Source organism: Rhinoraja longicauda, unplaced genomic scaffold, assembly GCF_053455715.1.
Source record: "Rhinoraja longicauda isolate Sanriku21f unplaced genomic scaffold, sRhiLon1.1 Scf000110, whole genome shotgun sequence".
NCBI lineage: Eukaryota > Metazoa > Chordata > Chondrichthyes > Rajiformes > Arhynchobatidae > Rhinoraja > Rhinoraja longicauda.
This window is the reverse complement of record NW_027601328.1, coordinates 84853-97500: the sequence shown is the minus strand read 5'-3', so window position 1 is coordinate 97500 and position 12648 is coordinate 84853. Positions and strand designations below refer to the sequence as shown.

The following is a 12648-nucleotide window of genomic DNA, read 5'->3' as shown; positions in this document are numbered from 1 at the left end:
TATCTCTCTATCTCTCTATCTCTCTATCTCTCTATCTCTCTATCTCTCTATCTCTCTATCTCTCTATCTCTCTATCTCTCTATCTCTCTATCTCTCTATCTCTCTATCTCTCTATCTCTCTATCTCTCTATCTATCTATCTCTCTATCTATCCTTTTCAAACATACTCTTCCAAATGCTCAGAAATGAATCTGTTGTAATTCAGCCGAATGTTTTGTAGATGTAATACCTGTGGATTTCTTCGCAGATATCGATAAACTCAACATAGCTATTGTTGATAAAGGTAATTGCCGGGGAGGGCACACAATTGTCATCGTGCATCAGGTCATACTGTGGGTGGACTATTTTAATCATTTGATTAATGTTGTACCCACTGCGCATATGTTATGTGTATGTTTAGTACCAGTATATTCAGGAAGGCACTCGAAAGGTTTGGACATTTCACGAGATTGTTTAAGATCGTGTTTGACCTGTTCAATTGGGGAAGACGTTCCAGTTTCATTTCGGTGTTGCTCTGTGACTCTACGACTCTAAAACATAAAAAAGCTTTAATTTCTTTGCAGCTAGTAATGCATTTTCAATGTTTACGATGGAATATATGATAGAGTGCAAAGAAGGCAATGACAAAAACTAAAACCTGGGCGAATTCTCTCAGCGTTCATGATAATGACTGGAAAACCTTAAATAATAATAAGAGTTTGCATTTCACCATATCTATTCTCCAACAAACTTCACTGCTGGCGATTTACAACATACTATCGCTTTGAAATTACCTTCAATGGCATCTCATGAAAAGTGACCGGTAAATGACGTATCAAGATTTCCAACAGCTGCAATGAGGGCGTCAGCAGGAAATCGCATGCAGAGTTTTCCCCGAGGGAAACCTTTTGAAATTGAACAATTGGAAAATTTATTTAAAAGCTTTCAAAGCTCTGACAACGATCTGCTTCGCCCGCTACGTTTTACTAATGCTTTACTTTTTGGGAAAGAATAATAGTACATGCAGCCACCGCCAACCAGTGATAATTTTTCTTAAGTACCGGGGGAAATGGTAAGGCAGCCGATTAGAGTACCATCTTTGTACATCCATGAAATATTATGTTCTCAATGATCAGTTAATTTAATGTCTGATTCGTTAGATTAAATGGCGGACAAATTCAACTGTGACTTCATTCTTATCATTATGATATTTCGTATTAATTCTCAATTCACTAAAATATATCTAACATATTTAACTGCTAAATGACCTATTTAAAAATAAAGGCTTTCCTCCAGCAACTCGCAAGTTATGAGTACATCGCCGTGTTGTTTCCAGCTAGATTTTTAAAGCCTCATACATACACGTACAAACACGCGCATTTCACAAATCTCCCCAATCTTCAACGATTTCCAGATTTTTCGTTTCATCGTTTCACCCACAGCCGGGGGTCAATGAAAAATATGACATTGTAGTGAATCCAACAGCGAGTCGATGTTGCAGACGAAGTTTATTGCATAGTTCTAAAACTCCGTGACAATTCGCAACACTCAACTCTAGACAACTACCTAACGTCTTACCTATACAGAGTTCAACGCTAGACTCTCCAATCTACCGCGCTATCTCACCTCTTGACATCGCTAGCCAATCCGAGGGTTCGAACTCCTCTAGCCAATCCCTATGTCCCTACATGAACCTCCCCCAGAACCCTCGATGCCATATCTCACGGGCGCCCGGACCGCCCGACCTGAACGCGTACGAGGAGGGGAGGCCGGTACCGCCAGCGACGAAGGAGGCTGGGAAGGCCCCGCCGATGGAGACGATGGGGCGCCGTTGGAGGGGAAGGGAGGGGGGAACCTGCGGGTATCGGCGATGGGGGCGTGGCTGGAAAGGGCTGAGTGAACCCAGCCGTGGGCGACGGAGGCCCGAGAGTTGAGGGACGAGACGCAGCTGGGGAATCAGGTGGATCGGCCGGAGGTCTGCCCCAGTGAGGAGGTTGGGCCACCAGCACGGGACGGTCCTGGTCCAAGTGGGCCGGTTTGAGTCGGGAGACAGAGACGAGCTCCTGACGGGTTCCTACTGTAACTTGAAGGTGATCGTCCCCCTTTTGAGCACCTGGAACGGGCCCTGGTAGACCGGCTGCAAAGGGGGGCGGTGGGAATCCCGCCGGAGGAAAACGAACTCACAGTCCTGCAAGGCCGCCGGCACGTGCACTGCTGTACACCCGTGACAGGAGGCCGGGACTGGGGCCAGGGAACCTACCCGCGCCCGGAGAGAAGCCAAAATTGACGGGACGGACGACGGCAAGGGGGAGGTCAAGGGAAGAATGTCACCCGGCACACGCAGGGGCGACCCGTAGACGAGTTCCGCCGAGGAGGTACCCAGATCAGCCTTAGGGACCGTGCGAATACCGAGGAGGACACAAGGCAACTGGTCGGCCCAGTCAGGGCCGGTCAGGCGGGCACAGAGGGACACCTTCAGCTGTCGGTGGAAGTGCTCTACCATCCCGTTAGCTTGGGGATGATAGGCGGTGGTCTGCTGCAAGCGGGACCCATACGGCTCCGCAAGCGCGGCCCAGAGGGACGAGATGAACTGGGCGCCCCGGTCGGTAGTGATGACAGCCGGGACGCCGAAACGGGCAACCCAATGTAACGCCAGGGCCCGTGCACAGGAGGCCGCCGAGGTGTCCGACAACAGGAGAGCCTCCGGCCAACGTGCAAAGCGGTCGACCACCGTTAGTAGATGAGTGTAGCCCCTAGAGTGGGGCAATGGACCAACCAATTCCACGTGGATGTGGTAAAAACGGACGGGCGGAACCACGAAATTCTGGTACGGGGGCTCGCCGTGGCGGTGGACCTTGGAGGTCTGGCACGGGACGCAGGCCCGGGCCCAGGCGGCCACCTGCTTCCGCAGGCCGTGCCAGACAAAACGGGCGGCCACCATGGCCGAGGTCGCCCGGATGGACGGGTGTGCCAGGCCATGAATGGCCTCAAAAACCTTACGCCGCAGGGCGGTCGGCACCACCGGGCGAAGGAGGGGAAGGGAAACGTCGCACCAAAGTGTAGTACCTGGGCCTGGGCTACCTGGGCCAACCGCAACCCCGAGGCGGCGGAGGCATACGCTGAGGCAATTCCTTCCAGGCGCTGAGCCTCCGCTAGCTCCTGGAAATCCACCTCGCCCCCACTGCAGCGACCGAGGTATTGGCCGGCCGGGACAGGGCGTCAGCAACGGCATTAAGCCTAACCGCGATGTGGCGAACATCGGTGGTGAACTCAGAAATGAGGGTGAGGTGCCGTTGCTGGCTGGCCGACCACGGATCAGAAACCTTCGAAAAAACAAACGTGAGCGGTTTGTGATCCGTGTAGGCGACAAAAGAGCGGCCCTCCAAAAAATAAAGGAAATGGCGAACAGCTAAATAGAGGGCCAGGAGCTTCCTGTCGAAGGTCGAGTGAGCTGCTGGGTGAAAAATGCCAGAGGCTGCCAGTGATCGTTGACCTGCTGCTCTAAGACCCCACCCACCGCCACGTCTGAGGCATCCACCGTCAGGGCCGTGGGAGCAGAAGAGCGGGGGTGCACGAACATGATGGCGTCGGTGAGGGCCTGTTTAACCGAAGAGAAACCCGCCTCTGCCGCTGTGGACCAAACCAACTCAGCGGGGTTACCCGCGAGGCATTGAAAAAGGGGGCGCATGATCCGAGCTGCCGCAGGCACGAACCGGTGATAAAAATCCACCATGCCCACGAATTCCTGCAAGCCCTTGATGGTGGTAGGGCGGGGAAAAGAGCGGACGGCGTCCACCTTAGCGGGCAAAGGAGTAGCACCGGCCGATGTGATCCGGTGACCCAGGAAATCCACCGCGGACAGGCCGAAATGGCATTTGGACGGGTGGATGTTCAGGCCGTGGTCCTGCAGCCTTCGGAACAGTGCGAAGGTGGACCAGGTGCTCTGGGACCGAACGACTGGCAACCAGAATGTCATCGAGGTAAATAAACACGAAAGACAATCCGCGACCCACATGACCCATAAGACGCTGGAATGCCTCAGCCGCGTTTTTGAGACTGAACGGCATCCGCAACCACTCAAATAACCAGAACGGAGTAATCGTAGCCGTCTTAGGAATGTACGGTGGGTGGACAGGGATCTGATGATATCCCCGCACCAAATTGATTTTGAAAAAACCGTAGCGCCCTCAAGGCTGGCGGAGAAGTTCTGTATGTGAGGGATCGGATTGCGGTCAGGCCGGGCTGCAGCGTTAAGACGCCGGTAATCCCCACATGGTCTCCACCCCCCAGATGCCTTAGAGACCATATGCAAGGGAGAGGCCCACGGACTATCCGAAGGCCGAACAATCCCCAGTCGTTCCAAATTGAGGAACTCCTCCCGGGCTATGGCCAGCTTGTCGTGAGGTAGGCGCCGCGCCCGGGTGAATACAGGCGGCCCCTCGGAAGGGATGAAATGGACGACACCGTGCTTATCGGAAGGTGCATCGAACCGCTGGACGAGGAGCTGCGGGAAGTCGGCGAGGACCGCAGCGAACTGACCTGGAGCCGTGGTGATGGCCTGGATCGACGGGCAGGGTGGGGTGGCGGGTGGTGGAGTAGCAGGCTCCATACTGCTAGCCGAGGGTTGTAGGCCCTTACTGCGGACGTCTGCGACCAACGAAAAAGCCCAGAGGAAATCCGCGCCCAGAATTGCCTGGCCCACGTCGGCAACGATGAAATCCCAACGGTAGGTCCCGGAGCCGAAGGACCGGGACATGGCCCTCTTGCCGTAGGTGCGGATGGGACTGCCGTTGACCGCAATGACGGACGGACCCTTCCTACCTGCTCGAACTTCGTAGTCGTAGGGGGGCACGATGCTAACGACCGCTCCCGTATCGACCAAAAAGACGGTGCCGGTACCTTGATCTGTGGCGTAGAGGCGGCGGTTGCGGCCGATCGAAACTGCCTCTACATTCGATCGGCCGAGGCATTTCCCGGAAAGGAACACGGGGCCCTGCAACTTCGGGCTTCACTGCCCCATCGCTTATGAAAAAAACACCAGCCACGCCTGTGCGGCTCTGTTGCTTGGGCCCGCCGCGAAATGGCGGGTGCTGCAGCCCCGTCTTGGCGGGCTGACTACAAAATGGCGGCCGCGCGGCCGGCTGCTGCTAGGCCTCGAAACCCGATTTATCTCGTGTGGAGCCCTCCGTGACGAGCGCGTCGGCTTTATCTGCGAACGCTACCGGGTCTTCAAAAGAGACGTCCGCCAACACTAACCTGACGTCCCGGGGCAATTTCTCCCAGAATGCCGCTTCGAACATCATACACGGCTGGTGGTCGCCAATCAAGGTTAGCATCTCCGTCATCAAAACCGACGGTAGCCGATCCCCCAGCTCCGGTAAATGTAGGAGATTCAGAGCCCGCTGGTTCTGGCTAAAGCCAAAAGTCCTCAGCAGGAGCCTCTTGAGCCCCTCGTACTTCTCGGTTTGGGGAGGGTTGGTCAGGTACCTTCCCACTCCCGCGGCCACCTCGGGTTGCAGGCAGCTTACCAGCAGGTGGAACTTCTCTTGGTCCTCTTCCACCTTCTTGAGGTGGAACTGGGACGCTGCCTGCACAAACCACAGGTGCGGCTGATGGGCCCAGAACGGGGGTAAGTGAACGCCGCTCACATTCTGCTGCCCACTGCTCGCTCCTACCTGCGACATGTTCTCGTGATCTTCGGATCACGTCGGGGTTACCAATGTAGAGAGACCATCAGCGAGTGGATGTTGCAGACGAAGTTTATTGCATAGTTCTAAAACTCCGTGTCAATTCGCAACACTCAACTCTAGACAACTACCTAACGTCTTACCTATACAGAATCCAACGCTAGACTCTCGAATCTACCGCGTTATCTCACCTCGTGACATCGCTAGCCAATCCGAGGGTTCGAACTCCTCTAGCCAATCCCTATGTCCCTACAACGTCATCACGCAGTGAACAGGAAGAAGGGTAACTACGCAGGATGTATCACAGTGTTGCAGCTCACCATTCCAAGTATTGTCCATATAGTGGCTCTCCTTCACCGATGTATTAGATGCACTAATCATAAATTAGTGATTTCCGTTATTTTTCCCTGCAACATAATAATAATCCAGATCGTCTCCACTGCTGTTTTTTTTTATCCCAATGAGCGGTGTTAAGGCACTTGCACTAAATCCATGGCCACAATCATCGCGTCCGTGGCAGAGTGGATTCTAGAGTTAAAGGTCAGGACCGAACGGATAATAAGGTATTTTGAAAAACCAGTACAAGACATCTAGCGAAGAGGAGATGCAAACCTTGGCCGACCTACAAAACATCCTTAGGAAATGGCTTATGACCCTCCGCAGAGCAGTGGCACAGGAGAAGAGGAAGAGAGATAGCCAGGAAGCGAGCTGCATTCATTGCCAATCCCTTTGGCTTCACCAGGCGATTACTTGGGGACAAGCGCAGTGGCCGCCTCATGTGCTCCTGAGGGAGCCGAGTCTGAAGGAGGTTGAGGAGGTCATCAAGGCGGCACGCTCAGCCTCTGGACCGGGCCCTAGTGGCGTAACATACATAGTGTACAAGCGCTGCCCAGAGCTCCTTCGCCACCTATGGAAGATCTTGAAGGTGGTATGGCGAAGGGGGAGAGTTGTTGAACAGTGGAGGTGCGCTGAGGGAGTTTGGATTCCGAAAGAGAAAAACTGAAAGAACATCAATCAGTTTTGGTCAATCTCGCTGGTGAGCGTTGTGTTTTTCAGCATTGTCTCCCGAAGATTAACTGAGTTTCTCCTCAAAAACAGCTACATCGACCCCTCAGTGCAGAAGGGTGGGATTCCTGGAGTTCCGGGCTGCTTGGAGCACACTGGAGTAGTCACGCAGCTCATCAGAGAAGCCCATGAAAACAGAGGTGACATAGTTCTTCTGTGGTTGGACCTGGCCAATGCCTATGGGTCCTTGCCGCACAGACTGGTTGAGCTTTTAGTACACCGCCACCATGTTCCCAGTAAGACCAAGGTCCTGATGCTGGATTATTACCATAATTTCAGGTTGAGGGTGACTTCTCGGTCAGAAACATCAGACAGGCATGGGTTTGAAAAAGGAATAATAACGAGCTGCACCATTTCTGATATTCTTTTTCCTCTTGCCATGAACATGGTGGCCAAGTCAGCCGCGGTGGACTGCAGGGGCACCCTAACCAAGTCTGGTGTAAGACAGCCCCCAATAAGAGCTTTTATGGACGACCTTACTATCACCACAACATCGGTCCCAGGGAGTAGGTGAATCCTACAAGGTCTTGAGAAAATTATCACTTGGGCAAGAATGAGTTTAAAACCAAACAATTAAAAGTCCATGGTGCTGAAGAAGGGGAAATTGGCTGACAAATTCCACTTCTTATTATCTGGAACTGCCATTCCCTCCATCACTGAGAATCCTGTCAAGACATTGGGGAAGCTTTTTGACGCAACTCTGAGAGACTCTGCCGCCATTCAAAAGTCCATCGAAGACTTTGAAGCCTGGCTCACCAAAGTCGACAAGTCAGGCCTGCCTGGCAGATTCAAGGCCTGGATCTATCAGCATTCCATCCTGCCCCGTGTCCTGTTACATCTCTTGGTTTTCGCTGCTCCATTGACCACAGTTGAGTCCCTCGAAAGGAAGATCAGTGGTTTTCTTCGAAAGTGGCTTGGCCTTCCGCGCAGCCTCAACAGTGCAGCACTGTACGGGACCAGTAACATCTTACAGCTCCCATTCAGTTCTCTCACTGAAGAGGTTATGGTGGCACGGACAAGAGAAGCCCTGCAGTTCAGGGACTCCAGGGACCAAAAGGTGTCATCGGCTGGCATTGAGGTGAGAACAGGGAGGAAATTAAGGGCGGAGAAAGCAGTTGAGGTGGCAGAGTCACGCGCAAGACAAAAGGCATTGGTGGGAGTCATAGCATCTGGCAGAGCGGGCTTGGGATACTTTCCTAAGACCCATGTTGGCTAAGCCCAGGGCAAGGAGAGACACCATCTCATCCAGGAAGAGGTCCGAGCAGGTGTGGAGAGGAAGAGGTCCGAGCAAGCGTGGAGGAAGAGCGTGTGAGCAGTGCGGTGGGGCTCAGGCAGCAGGAATCGTGAACAAGGTGGGAGAGCATACCGCAGCGCAGGATTACCTGGTCAAACAGCACCTCAGCAGCTTCCCAAAGTCCCTGATGTTGTGAGACCCGAAACACCCGATGAGACCAGGTCACATCACTGAGGATGCATCCTAGTGCATCCAGAAGATATATCTTGCACACGTCGTACCATACTGCGTACCATACATAGTGTTCAAGTGCTGCCCAGAGCTCCTTCAACACCTATGGAAGATCTTGATGGTGGTATGGCGAAGGGGGAGAGTTGCTGTCCAGTAGGGGTGCGCTGACGGAGTTTGGATCCCGAAAGATGAAAACGGAAAGAACATCAAACAGTTTCGGGCAATCTCGCTGCTGGGCGTGGAAGGGAAGATGTTTTTCAGCATTGTCTCCAGAAGATTAACTTCGTTTCTCCTCAAAAACAGCTCCATCGACCCCTCAGTGCAGAAGGGTGGGGATTCTTGGAGTTCCGGGCTGCGTGAAGCACACTGGAGTAGTCACGCAACTCATCAGAGAAGCCCATGAAAACAGAAGCGACCTAGTTGTTCTGTGGTTGGACCTGGCCAATGCCTAGGTGTCCATTCCGCATAGACTGGTTGAGCCTGCACTACACCGCCTCCATGTTGCCAGTAAGTTCAAGGTCCTGATCCTGGATGATTACCATAATTTCAGGTTTAGGGTGACTTTTGGGTCAGAAACATCTGACTGGCATGGGCTTGAAAAAGGAATAATAACGGGCTGCACCATTTCTGTTATTCTTTTTGCTCTTGCCATGAACATGGTGGCCAAGTCAGCCGCGGTGGAATGCAGAGGCCCACTGACCGAATCTGGTGCACGACAGCCCCCAATAAGAGCTTTTATGGACGACCTTCCCATCACCACAAAATGTGTCCCAGGGAATAGATGGATCCTACAAGGTCTTGAGAAACTTATCACTTGGGGAAGAATGAGTTTCAAGCCAACAACGTCAAAGTCCATGGTGCTGAAGAGGGAGAAGGTAACTGACAAATTCCACTTCTTATTATCTGGAACTGCCATTCCCTCCATCACTGAGAAACGTGTCAAGATTTTGGGGAAGCTTTTTGACGTAACTCTGAGAGATTCTGCCGCCATTCAAAAGTCCATCGAAGACCTTGAAGCCTGGCTCACCAAAATCGACAAGTCAGGCCTACCTGGCTGATTCAAGGCCCGGATCTATCAGCATTCCATCCTGCCCGTGTCCTGTGGCCTCTCCTGGTTTACGCTGTTCCATTGACCACAGTTGAGTCCCTCGAAAGGAAGATCAGTGGTTTACTTCGCAAGTGGCTTGGCCTTCTCCGCAGCCTCAACAGTGCAGCACTTTACGGGACCAGTAACATCTTACAGCTCCCATTCAGTGGTCTCACTGAAGAGTTTATGGTGGCACGGACAAGAGATGCCCTACAGTACAGGGACTCCAGGGACCAAAAGGTGTCATCGGCTGTCATTGAGTGAGAACAGAGAGGAAATGGAATGCGGAGAAAGCAGTTGCGGTGGCAGTCACCCCTAAGACAAAGGGCATTGGTAGGATTCATAGTAACTGGCAGAGCGGGCTTGGGATACTTCCCTAAGACACATGTTGGCAAGGCCCAGGGCAAGCAGAGACATCATCTCATCCAGGAAGAGGTCCGAGCAGGTGTGGAGGAAGAGCGTGTGAGCAGGACGGTGGGGCTCGGGCAGCAGGGAGCGTGGACAAGGTGGTAGAGCATACCGCAGCGCAGGATTACCTGGTCAAACGTCATGCAGGCAGATTTCCAGCGCGTCCGGTTCCTTGTCCAAGCTGTCTACGATGCCCTACCAAGCCCACCAAACCTCCACGTCTGGGGCAAGATCGTGACACCTTCCTGTCCAATTTGCACAGGAAGGGGATCACTAGAACATCTCCTCAGCAGCTGCCCAATGTCCTTGGCCAATGTCGCTATCGGTGACGCCACAACCAGGTGCTTAAGTTGGTTGCTGAGAGCATAGCCACTGCAAACACAATCAGCAAAGACCAGCATGCCCCGAAGAAATCAATCACTTTTGTCAAAGCTGGAGAGAAGCCTCTACCACAACCAAAAACAAGGTCGGGCCTCCTCTACACAGCCACTGACTGGCAGCTGCACGTCGACCTGGGCAAACAGCTGAATTTATGCAGCACATCGCGGCAACATCACTCCTGCCAGACATGATCATCACCTCCGAAGTGACAAAACAGCTGATCATTCTGGAGCTGACAGGGCCCTGGGAAGAGCGTATGGAAGAAGGAAATGAGAGGAAACGCGCAAAGTACTAGGAGGTGGTGGAGATGTGCAGGCACAAATGCTGGAAGACACGCTATGAACCCATAGAGGTGTGCTGCAGAGGCTTTGCAGGACGCTCACTCTGCAAAGTCCTCAACCAATTGGGCATAACGGGGCTGGCAAAGAAGAGGGCCATTCAATCCGCAAGCGAAGCCGCAGAGAAAGCCACTAGATGGCTTTGGATTAAGAGGGCTGATCCGTGGGCAGGTGCTGCTGGGACGCAAGTAGGGGCCTGATCAACGCCGGCTGGGTCGCCTGGGCGAGGGTGTCTGATGTTGTGAGACCCGAAACAACCGATGACCCCAGGTCACATCACTGAGGATGCGTCCCAGTGCATCCAGAAGATGTATCTTGCACGTTGAAGTCTGGCTCAGCCAGTGGCACCGAGGAATAGACCGGGTGACAAACAAGAATAGTTTGGTGACTACTGGAGAGACAGTTGACGGCATGGAAAGACGGCATTCGGGACAGGGTGGGTTAGCATCCCAGTCCGTGTCTTTCGTGAGAAAGAAACCCAATAAAGCTACGGAAAAGCCTTATGAAACATACCCCCAGGAGATCCCGAGAGGGGGGAGGATGAGGTCTCCAATAGGACGGACCAGAGGTTATTGACCCCTGCAAACGACCTGACTACGTGTATAAGATGCATTTGCGGAAAGCTGTGCAAGAACCACCATGGCCTTAAAATCCGTCAGACCAGAATGAAATGCTCGGAGAAGGAGAAAGAGGTGCAGCGCACAGGCCCTAAACCTGGTGAGACGCAGGAGGAGCCCGGCCAGGACTCACCCCACATAGCCCAGTCCCTCCACGCATCAGAGTCTCCCAACCCCTGCAGAGTAGTTCCATAGCAACAGATTAAGTGGCTCCCGGCCAGCAACCGGAATGAATGGCTGCAGTTTGACAAAGACGTGACCAACATCATTCAAGCCACAGCCAAAGAGATGCAGATCGCCGACTCCAAACAATGACTGACACCATTGTCAGTTATGCTCTGAAAGATTTGGCCATGGTGAGAAAGGTAACACCAAGCCTACCACCTACACCATAAACCGCAGGGACACCAAAATACATCAACTGCGGTAGGAGCTTCGAACCCTCAAAAAAATCGGATACCAAACACTATAACGTTCAATCACATTTGAGTTTTACGGTGAACATTTTCAATCGTTTGGTATATATTTAGTTAAATTATTGACTTCGGTATTTGTATTAATGACAAATTGCAACCGGAATGTCAGAACAAATTAAAAATTATTTAGTTTGCAACATGGGGCGGTAACAAAACTGAAGTGAGATTGTTGCCGTTTAGTAAAGGGTTTGGGGGCGTGTGCTTCGGGAGCTGTGTTCCCAGCACGTGCTGCTGTAGGTCATACTTATTTTGTGATCTTGGTTGGACAAAGCCCAGAATGCTTTAAGCATTGAGAGATTCATACTAGTAAGCTGCAGACGTTTGACAGACTCAGGTCAGAATTTCAGTGCCGCTTTTGAAACAACTATGCACCTGCATGAGCATTCAACAGTAATTAGCACACAAATAATGTTTACTTTAAAGTAAAGCCAGAAAAATCTAGCAATTTAAAGGGGTACAGTGCCGTTTCGTAAGAGCTCGATTACACAGCTTGTTTAGGCGTATAATAACAAAGTTATCTAATTCCATAGAATTACTGATGAAAGCTACTTTGACTTTTATTAACCAACGTTATTCAGTTGAACTATTGCAATAATCTCCAAAATGTTTTATGAGCAGATAAACAGCTACAAATGAAAGACAAGGGTAAGGAAACAAACAATGCTCTACATCACACCAAGTGTTTTCAAAACTGTAGACAGACGGTGTTTACCATCCAAAACAATGTTACATTAAAGTATTTGTATTATTTTGCGCAGAACAGTTAAGAGAGATCTTTGAATTATTTAGTGTTGATGTGTGCACATTCTTAGTTATGAAATGACGAAGTATTTCGCTGTACGCAGATAAATACTGTTGAATTTAAACCACAAGGGTTGTGTTAACGCTGATGCACCTCAGAGAGGTAATTTCCAACACATAAGTCCCGCGTTCGATGAATATATGTAAGAAGGCATGTGCTGTGATGGTCTGTAAATCCTGCCATTTTAGTCCCGGTAATGCTGTAAATGTGTTAATAATGGATTAGTTCTGGAAGATCTGAGGGAAAGCATTGTTTTATGTGCAGGAAGGAGCTACAGATGCTGGTTTAAATCGAAGGTAGACACAGAATGCAGGAGTAATTCAGCGGGGAAGGCAACGTCTCTG

The 12648-nt window shown here is 51.5% G+C and overlaps 1 pseudogene; it reads left to right on the top strand.

The window, feature by feature from the left end:
* The first annotated feature begins 7313 nt into the window (after positions 1-7313).
* LOC144590057 (uncharacterized) lies at positions 7314-10646 on the top strand (annotated as a pseudogene).
* The last annotated feature ends 2002 nt before the right edge of the window (positions 10647-12648 follow it).